This window comes from Aegilops tauschii, chromosome 7 (assembly GCF_002575655.3).
Source record: "Aegilops tauschii subsp. strangulata cultivar AL8/78 chromosome 7, Aet v6.0, whole genome shotgun sequence".
NCBI lineage: Eukaryota > Viridiplantae > Streptophyta > Magnoliopsida > Poales > Poaceae > Aegilops > Aegilops tauschii.
In genome coordinates, this window is record NC_053041.3 from 433,134,546 (window position 1) to 433,148,429 (window position 13,884).

A 13,884-nucleotide genomic window follows, 5' to 3' on the forward strand; every position below is an offset into this window, starting at 1 on the left:
TACACCACCATTTGCGATTATGGCATCGCATACAGTTTGGTCGAAGGGTCTCTGATCGTAGTGTCGCCTTTGGACCATCCTGAAGTAGTGAGGCCGCTCCCTTAGGAGGTCTTGAGGTCATCCGCCTCGCGAGGCTTGGCTCCTCGCGAGGGTCTTGTCTTGGCGGTCTTGTAGATGGGCCATACCAAGCAGTTGATAGGGCCACGTCGTGGGCTGCATGTAGGCAAGTCTGGGTATGCTGTGGGCCGCAGGCATGGCTTGTGCCTCCTGAAGCTCCTCGATTGCCTTGGTGATGAACTCCTAAGCGCCTGGCGCCTGGCGCCTTGCGCCTTTCTCATGGAGGCGTGCATCGAAACACGCCCACAGATGGTTCCTGTCGTGGTTTTGTCACGGCAGATGTCCTAGAGAAAGGACTTAGTCGTGGAGCCATCGCTATGGGTTAGCTTAAAGGCGTTAAAGCGGACAAGGGACGCAAGAGAGTTTTATACTAGTTCGACCCCTTATGATGAAGGTAAAAGCCTACGTCTAGTTGTGATGGAATTGATGGGGTTCGATGACCGGGGAGAGAATACGCTTTGCCTGAGTCTCGAGTTGTTGTCTGTTCTACCTGAACCGCCGCTGGGTCGTCCCCTTATATACATGGGTTGACGCCCGTTGGTTTACAGACTACGAGGCCGGCTCATAATCGTGTCCGGCTCGGTCTCTGCTACTTCTATCTTACAACACATGTTTACATCTCAATGCCGGTTTGTGTCTACAGGCCTTAAACCGGCTTTGGGCCCTGGGCCTTCATGAAGCATCACCGCCAGTCTTCATGGGATTCTGATACAGACAAACTACTTATGAAGTTAACACGGCCTCTCCTGGCCGATTTAAGCCCAGTGGTAATATCCCCAACATTAGGCCCCAGATTGATTTGAACTGGTTCATGTCAATCCTCAATACTTTAAGAAAATTTCTTCTTTGACATCTTCATATAATCTTGTAAACCGCCGTGACATCATCTTCTAGGATCATGGTAAACTGCCGTGACGTCACCTGTCATTTAAAACTGTGTATAACCCACCTTGGTTAATGAGCCTCCGACAATCGAGGCGACAGCTGCGCCTCATATCCAAAAAGTTGGCTCCTCGATTTTCGCGCCTGTCGTTTAACTCCCTTATAAATAGGTCCAGGGGGTCTTTCCATTTCCCCGTCGTGCCTCTTCGCGTCATCGTCATCCTTGCGACGCCCGAACCTTCTACCTCGGCCGCCGCCGTCAACCTTCAACTGCTGCACCAACCTTGGCTGCTGCATCGACCTGAACGTACCAGAGCTCCTCCGCGCGCCGCTGCTGCTCAACAGCCTCCGTAAGTCTCCCCTTTCTCTTACCATAGATCTGCACTTAGGGTTTCTGTTGTTCATCAGTGTTCGTCGCTGCCCTTCTTTTTCCTTATTTATATCCATGGATTAGATCCAAAAACCACATAGATCTCGCGCGGTAGCAGTTTAAGCCACATAGATCTCGCGCGGTAGTAGTTTCAGCACCTGTTTGATATCCAACTCATCTTTACTTGGTGAACTTTTAGTACGCTCGAATTTAGGTCAGAACATATTTTGTTTTCCTACGCGCGGTAGATCCGAAATTACCATAGCAAGATGTGAAACTTGTTTCTTCCTTCACTTACACACTTTGAATACCTGATTGACCGGTTTAACTTCACAAGAAAAATGATGACCCGGTAGATACCATTAGTCCCCTGTTCAACCGTCAATGCATTATACCGTGCCATTGTCAGACTCCGGTTTATGAATAACCAAATCCGGTTTACCAATATGCTTGTATCCTCATACCGCTGTATAGTTGTCCACTGTAAATCTTAAACCGGTAATAATCATTTTTCAGATTTTCCTTGTCATGGCTAAACAAGTCTATGGGTGCAATTGGGCTCCCTCTCGAGTTACCGAGGAGCAGTTAAACAACCTTGCTAAAACGGGCGCTTTAGCCAAGAAAGATGTCATCCACTGGAGGGTCCCTGGCCCGGAAAACCCTCCTACACCCAAGGATGGAGAGGTAGTCGTGTTTGCTGATCATCTCGGACGAGGTTTTAGCCCTCCCGGTTCAAAAAATTTCCGAGATGTGCTAGCCAATTTTCAGCTGCGCCCTCAAGACATCGGTCCCAACTCTGTTACCAACATCTACCACTTCCATGTATTCTGTGAAGTTTATCTGCAAGAGGAACCTACAGTCGAACTGTTTAGGGATTTCTTTCACTTAAACCGTCGCACCGAGTTCTCAGATGGACCCAATACGGAACTGGGCGGAATGTCGGTTCAGAAGAGGAAAGAAGTCACCTTCCGCCATCCCAAACTCCATAGTCACCCCAAAGAGTGGAACCAAACTTGGTTTTACTGCATGGATACCTCTCCATCTGACAAAAACCCCCTGCCTGGTTACCGCACTGAACGCCTGAGCAACACACACCCTTTCCCTCAGAGGCTGACTGCAAGAGAGAGGGCCAACTATGCTCCTCAATTATCAAAGTTCAGAGCCTTCATGGCAAACGGTTTGACAGGAGTTGATCTTGCTCGCTGTTGGATAAGCTGGAGTATTATGCCCTTAAGCTGGCGCCCCGGTTTGATGTGTGAGTACACGGGGAGTTTGAAGGATGCTCAGCGACACATTGACATTCAGCTTACAGACGAAGAAGTCACTGAAGCTGTAAAGAAAATACTGAATGAACCGGAGGCCGTCTGTGCCCAAATCGGACTACTCCCTTTCTGCACCTTCAACAAACCACCAGCTGTAAGAATCATATAATCCTTTTTATCTGAATTTGCTTCTGTCCAAATATTCTCTGAAAGTGTGATTATTTTCTGACAGGGTGATGATCCGTTCTGGAATAAGAAACCATCACAAGACAAACCGGCGAAGCCGCAAGACAAACCGGTCAAGCCAGTTCGTCCAAAGACCAAGGTTGTTAATAAACCTGCAAAAAGAAGGACCACCGCATCCTCCGATCTACCAGCTGATGATGATGTGCGTAACCCGGAACCAGAGGTAGAACTTGACTCTCTTGGTTCATTTTTCGTACATCTCATTGACAATGATTATTATCAGGACGGCGCTAAAGGCAGTCACGCTAAGGACGTAGAGGTAACCATTCTTTCCTCCGATTCAGATCCTCTGCCAACATAAAAAATCCGTCAAGCAAACCGGAAAGTAAAATTTTCTCACCCTCTTGCTTACTTGGACCCAAACTTTCTTTTGAAGACGCAGCAGCACGAAGCTCGCCGTACAACCCGGCACAGCGTCCAGGTAGTTACCTCTGCCGGTTTACCTAACAGTCCGGTTCGGAAACGCCGATCAGAGGTCTCTTATCCCATTGATACTTCATGCCCAAAAGCAGGTTGTTTTCGCCAGCCTCTTAACCCGTCTGATTCAAATTATCAGGGTACTTCTCACTCATCCTCTGGCGAGTCATCGGCCACATAGCTTCCACCCCTTAAAACAGTTCCTGGGTGAGCTATGCACATGTCTTTACTCTTAATGTGTTTTACATACTGTACTGATCCTTATGTCTATCTTTTCTTAGCGCCAAGCCAAGACCCAGCAAGAAAGCTCGGTTAAACAAATCGGCTGATGATAATGTAGCTCCTGAACCGGAAACAAGTCCACCATGACTTCCTTGCTGAACAAGTGCAAGTTGACACTACAAGCCAGACAGACCGGCCAACCAGCCCTGTCCGAACTGATGACAAACCGGTCAGTCCAGTTAAGGACACTGATAAACCGCCAACTCCGGAGAAGGCTGCTGATGAAGAAGATGATGACATTATGATTACTAGCACTGGCCACGCCACTCCTGGCAATCCTGTAGCTTTGTCAAAGCATACTGCCAAGGATTATCTCTCTGCTAGCAGCAAAGGCAAATGGAATGCCGATTTATCAAGCTACGCCCATCTCAATGCCCAAGACATTCACTCTAGCTTCTTGAACCGTCTGTATACCAGCCGTGATTATGAAGCTAGTTTGATAAACTTGATGAAGGAGCGATATGAGGTAACTACCATTTTTCTCTTGCAGTTTATCAATTCCTAGTAGCTCCCAAGTGACGGTTTATGATACCGATCTAAACCGGGACTTTTGTCATAACTTATCTTTTCATATTTAGCCTCCAAGGACCGGACTACCTCGTTAAGATGAACCGGTTTCTTTAAAATTTGCCATACTGCTCTTTCACCGGTATAGCCCCCAAGGGCCGGGTTAACTTTATAAAGATGAACCAGGACTGTAGAAGAACTCCCATACCAACAACTTTTTGAGAAAATACACATTAGCCCACAAGTGCCAAGATTAATACTTGTATTGTGCTTGGTACTTGTAGAAATTTCTGATCAAGAGCAAACATGCATTAGCCCCCAAGTATCAAGGGCATAACTTGTTATGGGCTTGGTACTTCAAATATGTAATGTCAACTCATGATACATCTGTCCCTTTACAGGCGGAGCTGAGCAAGAAGGAACGCCAAACCGCTGATCTACAAGAGAACATCAAAACCCAGCAAGCCGAAGCCTGCAAAGCGAAGGAAGAGTTGACCCGCGCTCTAGGCGCTATGGAGAAACTGAAAGAGGGCTTCAACAAAGAGCGGGCAGATTGGGAGACTGAAAAAGCCACTTTGATAAAAAGGGCTGAAAACGCAGAAGCCGCTCTTAAACCGGTGGTTGATGAGCTGACTGGTGTAAAGCGGCAAGTGCATGCTTTGACCGCTGCTATGTTTGGTAAGCATCCTTCCTTTATTCTTTCAACATATCCTCCCATGCGTTGCCGGTTCACTGATTTTTGTAATGATACAGGAACTCGCATTAGCCATCTGGGCTCTGATGTGAAGAAGAAGTTGAAAGCTGCCTACACGCTGATAGAGCAACTATATACCGGCGCACAACGGATTATCTGCACCGCTTCTCACAATAAGCCACCCCCGACGTTGATCAAGGATACCTTAGACAGGCTATCTATGCTGCCTGCCCAGATAGAAGAGCTGAAGCGGTCTGCTGCAAGGGCTAGCGCTCTGACCACACTAACCCGGGCAAAAGCATGGGTGCCTGATCTTGATCCGACGGACGTGGCTAAAGGCCACCCAAGCTTAAAAGAAGACGGATCAGAGTTTGGCACTGAAGATCTCCGCTCCATAAACTGGGAAGTACGTCCACTGGCTTGTCAACTTGCTGAAGAAGCTGATCTTTCATTTTACCAGGCGAGCTATGATACCAATAACAAGCGGGTTGCTGCACCAACTCCTGAGGCTCAAAACTTGATCCCTCCAATCCGTAAGCACACATATGCCCCTGACATTGAACCGTCCACCCTTATAAGCGACGAAGCTGTTTTCCAAGCTTTAACCGGTTTGTAGAGACGAAGAAGATGAACCGGTGCAAGATGATCCGTAGCCGTTAGGTCAAGCTGCTCAGCGATCATAACCCGGGGGCCGGTTTAATCTTCCATACTGCAATGTTTATTGAGAAACAATTATTCCTTTGGGCACTGAAACACCTTGTAATAGGCTAGTTAAAGAACTTGGTCTGTTATGCCTTCGTGCATATTTATCTGCAGCTGATGCATGTTAATCCGCCATGCTTGAGATATGATGTTCATAATCCATAGCTATTTATTCAAGTTGTTCCTATAGATAAGAAGCTTAAAGCGCCCTGGCGGTTTACCACCGGGAGGGTCATGATACACAACAATATATATGACCAAGGTTTATAACCAAGGTTGTAAAAGATAACCAAATATGGAAATATATGATACCTATGACCTTTAGGCATAGTGTTGGCTGACCAACCTTGTAATGAGGGTAGTAACCCTAATCCGGAGTAAAAGTATCTCCTGTTATATAATGCCGGTTTACAATAAAACCGTTCCGGGTTGTGATAAACACCGGTTTATTCCATACTGGTGACTATGAGTCAAAACCAGACCGGGCTGATAGTCTCCGGATTATAACTTGGTCATGTACTGACAACTTTGTAGTTGACAGCCTAACCGGGTTGATAAACACCGGTTTGAAAACATCATAAATCTTAGCAAAAGAAAAAGAAACTTAGCAAAAGGCAAATAAAACCGTTGTAGTCGAGGCTTTTCACGGGCTGCCAGGCCCCAAATTTGATCAAGAGGTGTTGTTATGGTTCGCGTTCGACCAAGCCCCCAAGTGATGCTGTGGCATTACGCCGATCAAGAGGTGTTGCTATGGTTCGGGTTCGACCAAGCCCCCAAGTGATGCTGTGGCATTACGCCGATCAAGAGGCATTGCTATGGTTTGGGTTCGACCAAGCCCCCAAGTGATGCTGTGGCATTACGCCGATCAAGAGGCGTAGCTATGGTTCGGATACGACCAAGCCCCCAAGTGATGTTGTGGCATTACGCCGATCAAGAGGGGTAGCTATGGTTCAGATACGACCAAGCCCCCAAGTGATCTAATATCAAGCTTTGAGAAGCCGAATCAAGGGGTAAACCGGACGCCGCTTTGTAAGCTCCATGTAGCCACACATGATGTAAGAAAACAACAGATACCCCGCTTTAGCTGAGGTTGCGGTTTATTATATTGATCGTAATATATACAATGTCATAATATGTACATAAGCAGAGCCTGTAGCTCAAGTATAGTAGGGCCAAAGATGAGCAATATTCCACGGCCGGTTGGTCTCCTCCTCCGATTTACGTGAGTCTTTGCGCTCTCGAACATTGATTAAGTAGTATGACCCGTTGTGCAGATTCTTGCTGACCACAAAAGGTCCTTCTAAAGGGGGGGATAGCTTGTGCATATCCGTCTGATCCTGGATGAGTCGAAGCACCAAATCTCCTTCTTCAAAGGTTCTAGTTCTAACCCGACGGCTATGATAACGATGCAGATCTTGCTGATAAATCGCCGAATGGGCTGCCGCCATGTCACGTCCCTCATCTAACAAGTCAAGAGCTTCCTGTCGTGCCCTCTCGTTGTCAGCTTCAACGTATGCCGCTACACGAGGTGAGTCATGACGAATGTCACTAGGAAGAACCGCTTTTGCTCCATAAACCATGAAGAACGGTGTGTATCCTGTCGATCTGTTGGGTGTGGTATTGATGCTCCATAACATTGAAGGTAACTCCTCAACCCAACAACCCAGCATCCGTTGCAAAGGAACCATAAGTCGGGGTTTGATGCCTCTCAAGATCTCTTGATTGACCCTCTCCGCTTGACCATTAGACTGGGGGTGAGCCACTGATGACACGTCAAGCCGGATGTGCTCACGTTGACAGAACTCCTTCATGGCACCCTTTGACAGATTGGTACCATTGTCTGTTATGATGCTGTGTGGAAAGCCAAACCGGAAGATCACCCTTCTGATGAATTGAACCACCGTAGCTGCGTCACACTTACTAACTAGCTCTGCCTCCACCCACTTCGTGAACTTATCAACCGCCACCAAGAGGTGGGTATTCTTGTCCTTGGACCTCTTGAAAGGCCCAACCATATCCAGCCCCCAAGTTGCAAACAACCAGGTGATTGGAATCATCCTCAATTCTTGAGCCGGTATATGAGCGCGTCTTGAGAAATTCTGACAGCCATCACATCTTTTGACCAAGTCCTCGGCATCAGCATGAGCTGTCAACCAATAGAACCCGTGACGAAACGCCTTGGCCACCAAAGATTTTGAACCGGCGTGCACTACCAGAAATATGTCAACTAGTGACCTTCTGTCAGTGACCCTGGAAGAATTGGTCATAGATCTATGACCATTTCAGACCAATTGGTCAAAAGCTGTTGGGGGGCTCCAAACCCTAAACTATAACGACCATTTTGGTCAGAAAGGTCGTAATTTCCTTACACGAAATGGTCATAAAGCAGATAGCACTGGTCTGCTGCCTTATTTCTAGCTGATCACGACCAATATAGATGGTCATAACCTTGTAGATTGTGGTGGGTTGCGATGACTAGGCGCCACCTCATCAGTTTTGCCTATGTGTCATGTCCATGTGGCAATTTTTGCCCCAGGTTGTGAAGCAACCTATATTTCTGTCATTCCCAAAATTCCCAAAAAAATCTCATAAATTCTTTAGGTCATATCTTCGTCAAATATGTAAAAAAAAACTTCCTTTCCTAGTTCAAAAATAATTCAACAATATTCATTTTCCTATGCTGTTCAGAACAACACTTTGTGAAGGAAGTACCACTTTGGCATGTCAAAATAGTATCCATTTTCTACGGTGCTTTCCTATGCCCAAATAACCATCCTCCACCAAATGCCAGCTCAATCCATTCATTATTTTGAGCCCAGCTTCAACATTCGTATTTATGTCCAGTGTGGTACTTTGCAAAGCAAGTACCACCTAGGCTCCTCCTTTTGAGCTGAAATTTTGTGAAGACGGTCTTCTTAGTAACTGATCATCCTCAGCCAAAACTCACGCCCATTAGCAATGTACATTTCCCGTACCGCTAATCAAACACTTGGCTGCTAATTCATGTTTGAGCATCGATCGGTCTCCTCATGAGAATCTTATGTTGTAATTTTCTTCCTAGCACCTACCTGGGGAGTGCCCAACCCACTAGACATGCCTAGGCCGCCCAGAACACATGGCAACGCCACGGTCACGCGGTGACCACGCGACGGGCATGCGAGTTTACGCGCTCTAGAGTTGGGGCCCTCGGCCACCGCCAACCTCGACGTATCGCCACCAAACCATGTATTTATGATTAAATAGGTACTTATGTAGCTAGAAATGATTTTTGGAAAAAACAAATAGCAAACTATGAGGCAGCTGCAGTTCAAATTTGACCCGCTTCCACCTGAATCGGTGGAAATTTGTCTTTTTCACGAGAGGTGGATCAAAACTTTTTACACCCAACCATTTTGTCAATTGTGCATTAAATATGTCCTAGTATTTTATAAAATTGATTTGGTCCAATTTTGCAACAATTATTTGGGAGGTCCTTCACAAAAAACCTACTTTTGGGCACTCGAAAAATGGAAAATGGTTTTTTCGTCCAAAGAAAATGAAAACTTCCTTAGGCAACATTGTTTGCCATTCCAATATGCACCTTTATGCACAATATTAGATCATTTGGACAAACTATCCCATGAATGTGGCCATAAGATTGATCATTTCGCTTGAAAGCCATTGATCTCCACACGTGATAGCTCGTTTCTGAGAACACTTTTTAAAAATAATTACCGTATTACAAGTTTGTTATTTTTCCTGGGAACTTGGCCACATATAATGACACAATGCGAAGGTTTCCCAATTTTTTATTTTTTTTTAATTTTTTATGCCCGTTTCAAAATGCGGTCAAAACGGCGGGAATGACCGTTCCTAGCTAGTGGTTGAAACTTGGAATTTTTTTGGTGTTTCTCTGATTAAATAGATACTTGTCTACCTAGAAATGATTTTTGGAAAAAATAAATAGCAAAATACAAGGCAGCTACAGTTCAAATTTGACCCGCTTCCACCTGAATCGGCGGAAATTTGTCTTTTTTTACGAGAGGTGGATCAAAACTTTTTACACCCAACCATTTGGTCAATTGTGCATTAAATATGTCCTAGTATTTTAGAAAATTTATTTGGTCCAATTTTGCAACAATTATTTGGGAGGTCCTTCACAAAAAAACCTCCTTTTGGGCACTCGAAAAATGGAAAATGGTTTTTTCGTCCAAAGAAAATGAAACCTTCCTTAAGCAACATTGTTTGCCATTCCAATATGCACCATTGTGCACAATATTAGATCATTTAAACAAACTATGCCATGAATGTGGCCATAAGATTGATCATTTGGCTTGAAAGCCATTGATCTCCACACGTGATAGCTCGTTTTTGAGAACACTTTTTTAAAATAATTGCCGTATTAGAAGTTTGTTATTTTTCCTGGGAACTTGGCCACATATAATGACACAATGCGAAGGTTTCCCAATTTTTTAATTTTTTTAATTTTTTATGCCCGTTTCAAAATGCGGTCAAAACGGCGGGAATGACCGTTCCTAGCTAGTGGTTGAATCTTGGAATTTTTTTGGTGTTTCTCTGATTAAATAGATACTTATCTACCTAGAAATGATGGAAAAAATAAATAGCAAACTACAGTTCAAATTTGACGCGCTTCCACCTGAATCGGCAGAAATTTGTCTTTTTCACGAGAGGTGGATCAAAACTTTTTACACCCAACCATTTGGTCAATTGTGCATTAAATATGTCCTATATTTTAGAAAATTGATTTGGTCCAATTTTGCAACAATTATTTGGGAGGTCCTTCACAAAAAAACCTCCTTTTGGGCACTTGAAAAATGGAAAATGGTTTTTTCGTCCAAAGAAAATGAAAACTTCCTTAGGCAACATTGTTTGCATTCCAATATGCACCCTTGTGCACAATATGAGATCATTTGAACAAACTATGCCATGAATGTGGCCATAAGATTGATCATTTGGCTTGAAAGCCATTGATCTCCACAAGTGATAGCTCGTTTCTGAGAACACTTTTTTTAAAATAATTGCCGTATTTCAAGTTTGTTATTTTTACTGGGAACTTGGCCACATATAATGACACACTGTGAAGGTTTCCCAATTTTTTAATTTTTTTTGAATTTTTTGTGCCCGTTTGAAAATGCGGTCAAAACGGCGGGAATGACCGTTCCTAGCTAGTGGTTGAATCTTGGTTTTTTTGGTTTTTCTCTGATTAAATAGATACTTATGTACCTAGCAATGATTTTTGGAAAAAATAAATAGCAAACTACAAGGCAACTACATTTCAAATTTGACCCGCTTCCACCTGAATCGGCGAAAATTTGTCTTTTTAACAAGAGGTGGATCAAAACTTTTTACACCCAACAATTTGGTCAATTGTGCATTAAATATGTCCTAGTATTTTATAAAATTGATTTGGTCCAATTTTGCAATAATTATTGGGGAGGTCCTTCACAAAAAACCTCCTTTTGGGCACTCGAAAAATGGAAAATGGTTTTTTCGTCCAAAGAAAATGAAAACTTCCTTAGGCAACATTGTTTGCCATTCCAATATGCACCTTTGTGCACAATATGAGATCATTTGAACAAACTATGCCATGAATGTGGCCATAAGATTGATCATTTGGCTTGAAAGCCATCAATCTTCACGCATGATAGCTCATTTCTGAGAACACTTATTTAAAATAATTGCCGTATTAGAAGTTTGTTATTTTTCCTGGGAACTTGGCCACATATAATGACACAATGCGAAGGTTTCCCAATTTTTTGTTTTTTTTGAATTTTTTATGCCCGTTTCAAAATGCGGTCAAAACGGCAGGAATGACCGTTCCTAGCTAGTGGTTGAATCTTGGAATTTTTTTGGTGTTTCTCCGATTAAATAGATACTTATGTACCTAGAAATGATTTTTGAAAAAATAAATAGCAAACTACAAGGCAGCCATAGTTCAAATTTGACCCGCTTTCACCTGAATCGGCGGAAATTTGTCTTTTTCACGAGAGGTGGATCACAACTTTTTACACCCAACCAGTTGGTCAATTTTGCATTAAATATGTCTTAGTATTTTAGAAAATTGATTTGGTCCAATTTTGCAACAATTATTTGGGAGGTCCTTCACAAAAAAACCTCCTTTTGCGCACTCGAAAAATGGAAAATGGTTTTTTCGTACAAAGAAAATGAAAACTTCCTTAGGCAACATTGTTTGCCATTCCAATATGCACCCTTGTTCACAATATGAGATCATTTGAACAAACTATGCCGTGAATGTGGCCATAAGATTGATCACTTGGCTTGAAAGCCATGAATCTTCACGCATGATAGCTCGTTTCTGAGAACACTTTCTTAAAATAATTGCCGTATTAGAAGTTTGTTATTTTTCCTGGAAACTTGGTCACACATGATGACACAATGCGAAGGTTTTCCAAATTTTTGATTTTTTTTGAATTTTTTATGTCCGTTTCAAAATGCGGTCAAAACGGCGGGCTTGACCGTTCCTAGCTAGTTGTTGAATCTTGGAAATCTTTTGATGTTTCTCTTATTAAATAGATAGTTATGAACCTAGAAATAATTTTTGGAAAAAATAAAGAGCAAACTATGAGGCATCTACAGTTCAAATTTTACCCGCTTCCAACTGAATCGACGGAAATTTGTCTTTTTCACCAGAGGTGGATCAAGGCTTTTGACACCCAACCATTGTGTCAATTGTGCATTAAACATGTCCTAGTATTTTATAAAATTGATTTGGTCCATTTTTACAACATTTATTTGGTAGTTCCGTCACAAAAAACCTCATTTGGGGCACTCGAAAAATGGAAATGAATTTTTAATCAAGCACGACCAATTTTTTAGTCAACTACGACCAATTTAGATGGTCATGACATCGTACCCGTGTGCTACATTTTGATTGGTCTGTGGGCATTTCACGTGGATCGTGGATGGAACACCGTCGGATGCTCGGGGATCCAACGGCAGTCCTCGCCCAAGCCCACCTAAGCCGAAAGCCTAGTCCTCGTGGACATTTTCCATCCACCCCCCGCCTCCTTTCTTTCTCCCCTTGCTTCTCCGTCCGTGCACGCCTCCCCTCTCCTCCTCCCCTCCCCGCTCCCTCCCATGGCGAACCCCGTCGCCTCCCCTCTCCTCCTCCCCTCCCCGCTCTCCCTCCCGGCCCCGACCTTCCCGCCCCGCCGCCTCACCACCCCCACCACCACCACGGCCTCCACCACCAATCCGCCATGCCGCCCTCGCTCCGCCTGCTGGCCCTGGCCCTCACCCTCCCGCCCGCCGCGCCGCAGACACCGCCTGGGTCGGCGGCGGAGCTGTAGGAGGACGACGCCAAGTTCCTCCGCGGTGTCAAGAGCGACCTCAAGGACCCCGAGGGCCACCTCTCGTCCTGGACTAGCAACACGTCGGCGGGTGCCGTCTACGACTTCTCCGGCGTTCTCCTGTTGGAACCCGTAGGAGTCGCGCATCCTCGTCGTCTCCCTCTCCGGCTTCGGCCTCCAGGGCAGAATCCCGCCCGCGCTTCAGTACTGCCGCTCCGCCAACACGGTCGACCTCTCCTCCAACGCGCTCGAGGGCCAGATACCCCCCGCGCTCTGCGACTAGATCCCCTTCGTCGTCAACCTCGACCTCTCCGGCAACGGCCTCACCGGCCTGCTCCCCTCCGAGCTCGCCAACTGCCGCTTCCTCATCTTGCTCAAGCTCAGCGACAACGCTTTCTCTGGCCAGATCCCCGCCTCCCTCGCGCGCCTCGCTGCTCAACAGGTTCGTCCCTACATTTGCCACTCCAGTCCAGAGTAGGAGTAGCTCTTGTTCGAGATCTGATCTACTAGAACTAAATTGCTCCCCTGTTTTGCTGTGGTCGTATGCTCTGTGGTCACTCATGCGTGCTGCATACCTGCAGATTAGGACAAAAATTTGAGCAGTTTCAGTCGTGCAGATTATAACTGAATTATGCCCTGCTTTGTTGTAGTTGTATGCTTTTGATCCTGAATGCCACCTGCTGCCATAGTTTCTGCATATTGAGGACTGCATGAAGGTCTGCTTCTATGTGTCTATTCCTGCAAGTATTTTATTTAGCTCCTTGCTCATCTCTGACACCTTATGTTGTGCATGCAATCAGGGGAGTTCTTGCTCCGCTCCGAAGGAGCTGTCGTTGCTATGGAAGCCTGTAGCGACCAGACCTCAAATGGCCTGTGCTGCTGTGCACCAGTGTCATCCCTGGATCAGTAATGCTGACACGCACAGTACAAATGGAGGATTTATAACAGAGTAGCAATCACACACTTATTACATCGAATATCTCCGAAGAGAATAAGTATAATAAACATGGCTTAAGGCCATCTAAAAACGATAACAGCGGAAGACTTGGAAGATAAGTGAGTCCATCAACTCCAGCGGCATCACTGAGTATAAGA

At 45.0% G+C, this 13,884-nt stretch overlaps 1 pseudogene; it reads left to right on the top strand.

The window, feature by feature from the left end:
- The first annotated feature begins 12,699 nt into the window (after nt 1–12,699).
- LOC109766299 (uncharacterized) lies at nt 12,700–13,478 on the top strand (annotated as a pseudogene).
- Nucleotides 13,479–13,884: the final 406 nt, after the last annotated feature.